The sequence below is a fragment of the Saccopteryx bilineata genome, chromosome 4 (assembly GCF_036850765.1).
Source record: "Saccopteryx bilineata isolate mSacBil1 chromosome 4, mSacBil1_pri_phased_curated, whole genome shotgun sequence".
Taxonomy (NCBI): domain Eukaryota; kingdom Metazoa; phylum Chordata; class Mammalia; order Chiroptera; family Emballonuridae; genus Saccopteryx; species Saccopteryx bilineata.
This window is the reverse complement of record NC_089493.1, coordinates 198,760,866-198,766,877: the sequence shown is the minus strand read 5'-3', so window position 1 is coordinate 198,766,877 and position 6,012 is coordinate 198,760,866.

Here is a 6,012-nt window from a genome sequence, read left to right as displayed (position 1 = left end):
CATCGGGCAGCAGTAAACCCACATCTGGGATTGGCCGGACCTTGGCTTAGCCCCGGGCAGTTAATGGCACACACAGCCTGCAGTCCATCCTCTGGAGCAACTAGGGAATCCAGGCTCCAGAGGTCAGGGCTTTTGCCCACAAAGCACAGAGGGCTGGTACACAGCTGGCCCTTCCTGACCCTGCAGGCTACAGCATGACTCCCTTTTGAGGGACTCCCATGAGCTCTGATGGGACCAAGAGGGCAAGGCCGGGAATGTCCTTCAGTCTGAGGGCAATTCTTGGACCCCTGAATCTGGGGTTCTAACCCCACATGCAGGTGACCTTGGCAAGTACCCACTGCTCTCTGCCCGAGTTACTCCCCCTGGAAAGCCCAGCAGGCAGGGTTGGTGAGAGCATCACAGCCCTAAGTTCCTGACCCCAGAGGGCACCCAGGAGGTGCGGTGGCTCGAGCTGCCGTCATCACTCTGCTGTCCTCACAGCTCCGGGGTCAGCAACTCCTCTGCCCTGGGGGTTGGGGGGCTGTGCTCTGCAGTGTGCATGGTGTGGGACAGTGCGCACCCCAGCTCAGGGCCTGCCTGCCCAGCAGAGCTGCCAAGTAGAGGGGCACGCTCCAGGCTGGGGACGTGCTGTGAGCTGGGGAGGGGGCTGGACCCAGACCCTAAGTACACAGACTCTTGAGTGCCCTGAACAGAGAAAACCAGAGGCCAGGTCTGCTGAGGGCCAGGTGGGGGAAGGCTCCAGGCCCCGGGCTGCAGGTTGGAGGAGGCATGTGGGCAGAGACATGGTGAGGGCTAAGGCCTCAGACATCTGACCCAGGATTCGGGGAGTGGGGGTAGAAGGGGTTGGGTTAGGGACCAGAGTGACCGTGCTTGTGCAGGACCGCGCCCATGTGTGCATGTGTGGAATGGACACGCAGGTATGAGCTTAGGTGTGCATGCAATCGGGTGCACACGGAGCCAGTGTGCACCCCATGTCTGCTTTGCACACGAAGGACCAGCCCCGCGCACCCAACCGGGCTTCGCCGCCTGCTCAGTTTAGGAAACGCCGCAGCGACACCTGCCGTCCACGCGCCAGGCTGCACCGAGGGCTCGCGCCCAATCGCGAGGCCCCGCCCCCGCCCCAGGCCCCGCCCCCACGAACGGCCACGCCCGCCGCCAGGCCACGCCCCTCCTGTGTGGGGTCGACCCAGGAGGCCGGCCCGGCGACCCTGACCCAGGAGTGGCTCCGAGAGGCTTGCAGCCCGTACTCAGCTTTAGGGGTCCTGGCTGAAAAGTGGGGACGACTTCGAGGACTACGGGGAGTACAAGAAGCACACTCATTGTGTCGTATAGCCCTGCCCTTCCATGGCCCATCGACGGATGAGCAAACCGGGGCCCAGAAGGTGAGCCACCTGCCCAATTCTCCAGCAGGAGCGGCAGAGCGGGCTTTGACCCTGGCAGCCTGGGTGCCGAGTGTGCACTCAGCACCGACCTCCAACCCCTGATAAACGGGGAGGCCTTTTTTCACTATGTTATCTGCAAGTATAAATCCATTGAGCCCTCCCTCCCCGTCTCACACTTGGGGGGCAGAGCCCTGCCTGTATTCCATGTGACAGGGCAGGACTCACCCAGTTATCCGAGTGTCACCCTCCCTGATGTGGCAGGAATTGGGGGTGGAGGGAGAGGCTGTTAACATTTCAGAGCAGGCAGAAGTGAGAAGTGAGGAGTGGGGTGGGCAGAGGGTCACCTCCTGGACAGGCCTGGGAGGCAGGCCCCATGGCAGCTGCTGGGTAGCCTTCAGCCCGGCCTTGACCCCCAGTGGCACCTCATTTTCCCAGCTGTACAATGGGGTGCAGGCACAGGGAGCTAGAATAGGTATTTGCTCGACTTCCGTCCCAGCCCCTCTAGACGGGGCAGGGTTGCAGGAATCCATGAAGGACTGAGCCGGTCCTTGGGGAACTGGGGTCCGGTGGTCTGTGGCTGCACCCAGCACCCCCTGGGGACCCTCCTGGCTCCCCTGGTTGTCACTGATGGGACGTGTGAGCACCTCTGTTGAGCACTGCCCACATCTCCTGCCCTGACCCAGGCCCCCCAGCCCCACCCCAAGGGAGAGGCATCTTGGAGGGAAAGGGGCTGCCAGACACGATGTCACAGAAAACCATATAACAGAGATCCATTTACCCAGCGAGATTAAACAGAGCTGAACATTGTGCTCTATTTTAATCAGAACTCTCGAACGCGCTCTGCCTCTTCTTGTAAATAAACATTTGACGTTAGAATCGTTTAGATTTGCAGAGAAGTGGCGGAGACGGCACAGAGAGATACCGTGCACCTGGCACACTACCCTGCTGCTAACATCCTTGTTCTGGGCACTTGTCAACCAGCCAGACGTGATGCTGAAGGATTCCTGGTGACTCATCTCCACGTGTGGTCCAACTTCCTCAGTTTCCCCAGTGACCTTTTCTGCTCTGGGGTCTCACCCAGGACACTTCCTCACCTATCTCCTTGGGCCACTCTGCTCTGTGACCCGCCTGGCCTGGATGACCTGGGGAGGGATTGAGCAGTACTAGTCAGCTGTTTTTGTGGAATGCTCACAACTTTGGTTTGTCTGGTTGAAACGTTTTGTAACTAAACATTTAAGAAAACACAAGCCCAGGCCCTGGCCGGTTGGCTCAGCGGTAGAGCATCGGCCTGGCGTGCGGGGGACCTGGGTTCGATTCCCGGCCAGGGCACATAGGAGAAGCACTCATTTGCTTCTCCACCCCCTCCCTTCTTCCTCTCTGTCTCTCTCTTCCCCTCCCGCAGCCAAAGCTCCATTGGAGCAAAGATGGCCCAGGTGCTGGGGATGGCTCCTTGGCCTCTGCCCCAGGCGCTAGAGTGGCTCTGGTTGTGGCAGAGCGAGGCCCCGGAGGGGCAGAGCGTCGCCCCCTGGTGGGCAGAGCGTCGCCCCTGGTGGGCGTGCCAGGTGGATCCCGGTCGGGCGCATGCGGGAGTCTGTCCGACTGTCTCCCCGTTTCCAGCTTCAGAAAAATACAAAAAAAAAAAAAAAAAAGAAAAGAAAACACAAGCCCAGTTTGACCGTGTCATCCCAGCCCAACATCCTGCAAAGGCTCCAGGAGCCCTGAGGATCAAGTCCAAAGTCCTTAACCAAGCCCACAAAGATGGACCACAAAAATGCTGCCCTCTGACACTGCCCAAGGCCTGGCCAATCCCTGAGGTCCAGTCCTCTGACCTCACACAAGACCCGAAGCCTTCCCTGCCGCCCTGTCTGGCCCCTAGACCAGGACCCCAGCGGCAAAATATTGCAGGTCCAGTGTTGGGAGGGGTGGGTCACCATTGTGTGTGCCCCCCTGGTCATCGCCTGTTCTGGTTCACTAAGACCTCCGAACCCCCAGGTCAGGGTCCTGGGGCCACCTGGGATGCAGACGTCACTCTCCCATTTCACAGATGGGAAAACCAAGGCTGCCCAGGAGAGAGAGGGGTCTGCCCTGGACTTCAGTCTCCATCTCCTAGACCAGTGCTCTAGCACACTGCCCTCCTAGCCCTGGTTTCTCCGCTATAAAATATTACAGGAACCGAGAATCCACCCTCAGGGTCCGGCTGGACAGAAGAGACCGTCGGGCCCTTATGTTCTGGTTCCTGTTTCGTTTCTTCCCTGTGCCCCCCCCCCCCCAAGCCTTGTTCTGTTGGGCCACAGTGGCCTCCTCCCTGTCTCCCTACCAGGCCGACCTGCTCCAGGGCCCACAGGACCCTGATGTGGAATAGCATGCATTGCTCGCTGCTCCTTGGTGGGCCCACAGCAGGGAAACCAGGCCCAGGGAACAGGGATCTCTGGGGGGAGGGGAGACAGGGACAGCTTATTCGTCATGTCCTCTTGGCCTCTCTTGTAGAAGCACACGCAGTGGGATGCCCATGGTCTCTGACCCCAAAGGCTGGCTGGCCCGGGGTGTCCTGAGGACCAGCTGCACCAGGCCTGTCCACCTCTGGCTTGGTAAATGTCCCCCCACCTGTCATGGGACTGGCAGGGAAATGGGGGGACAAGGAAGGGACAGGGGAGGCAGCCAGCAGTTTTCAGAGTCTACCCAGCATCAGACCAAAGGGAAACTGAGGCCCAGAGAACAGGTCAGACCCCGTTCAGACCCTTCAGAAGCTTGGGACAAGCTGCTGGGACTAGCTTTTGGGGCCCCTACCTCCTTGGCCAGGTATATACAGGTAGGTGGGCAGGTGTGTGGCTCACCTGGTGGGCAGGTGTCCCAGAGCACAATGGAGTGTTTTGGTAGGAGAGCTTAGCCAAGCTTCCAGTCAGAGCTAAAGGCCCTGGGCAACCAGGTGGGCCAACCACCCGGCTTCGAGAAAGGGAAACTGAGGCACAGAGAGGGCCTGACCCTCGCCTGCTCCAGTGCCCCTGGGTGCCTACATCGCCACCCACCCCTAGCCTCGGTGACAGAAAGAAACCTGGGCCGGGGGCCACACCCCACCCTGGCCTCGTCCTGCCCCCGCCCCCCCAGGGAGCAGTTTACCTTTCAGAGCCCGTCCAAGATGTTAATTAAGATAAATCTACCTCAATTTTGAGATTCTCTTATCATGTAATTTATCAAAATTATGTTAATTATTTCTGTAGGGCAGCAAAATTATTACCTCTTTTGTGTCTGATTTGTATTAATATTCATAATTTAATAATTCAGCATCCTGGCCATCTGGTCGGGGAGCAGGCTCCTATCCCTCCCTCGGTCCCAGCCAAAGAGTCCCCACCACCCTGCGGGGTGTCCTCAGGGCCCGGCCGCCCAGCCCGGTGCCTGTCCACCGTCCAGGCCAGTGGACGCTGCCCTCGCCTGGGCCCTGGCCCCCCAGCGGCCCCAGGTGGCCGACCCCGCAGGGTCTGCGCCTACGGATCCACGCACAGGGTCGGCCGCACACTCTCCACCCCTGCTTGGCAGGTGAGCCAAGCTGAATTGACATTTTCCACACTTTGTGAGTTTTACACTGTAATTTGACATAATTAATGCCTACATTACTGCTGATAATTTAGCTAGTTAATTAAACTCGGAGGAGATAATTAAGGAAAGGCTACTGCTTGGATTGCTAATTGTTTTGTCATTATTTCAGGGGGCCGACAGCTGCCGGCTGAGTCATCCTGTTTTGTCAGCTGACGGGTCATGTGACACGGGGGTCCCTGGAGCCCCCCACTTCCAGGGGAGGGAGGCACGCAGCCGGCTACCTGGCTGCCGCCTGGAGCCCTGCCAAGGGCTGGGGGCTGGTCCAGCCCCTCGCCCCTCTCCCCTCCTGCTCCTTTCTGCTGTGACAGCCCCCCTCACTGCTGTGGCCTCTGGGGCCCTCTGACCAGAGCTCTGGCCGGGCGTCACATAAAGTTCCGCCTAAGCAAGCTGGAGGAGGAGGGGACCCCCCCATCCCACATCCGGGCCCAAGGGATGACCTCTGATAACACCTGGCCTCCGGAGTGGTCAGATATGAGGCCACCCAGGACCGCCGGGGCCACAGGAAGCTGGTGGGGACGGGAAGGATGCTCCCAGGAGCTTCCAGGGAGAAGACGGCCCTGCCCCTTGATCTCCCACGGGCCACGTTGCAGGCGGGACAGCCACACGTGGGCAGCAGCAGCTGTGTCGGGTGGAGGACACTGTCCCGTCCGTCATCGACCACCCAGCCGACCCACGCCTGTCCTCAAGGTCTCCCTGGCAATCTGCTGTCTGCCAGTGGGCCACCCTTCGTCCCTCTAGCTCTGAGGGGGCTGCCTGTGTCAGTGGTCACCTCTGCCCTGTCTGAGCCCTCACTGGCCCTTCTGCCTGCCCATCACTGCCTCCAGTTTGTGCCTGTCCCTCCCAGTGAGTGCATCAACAGACTCCGCACTGCTCCCCGGCCCCGGCCCCCAGCCACCCTGGCCCGTGCAGGGACAGGTCACCACACCAGCCAGCCTTGGGCCCACACCCTCACACGAATCCAATCACCCGCTTCCAGAAAGTTCTCCCTTGTAAATGAACGAGAATAGAAATGGCCCATGTGGAAGCACAATGATGT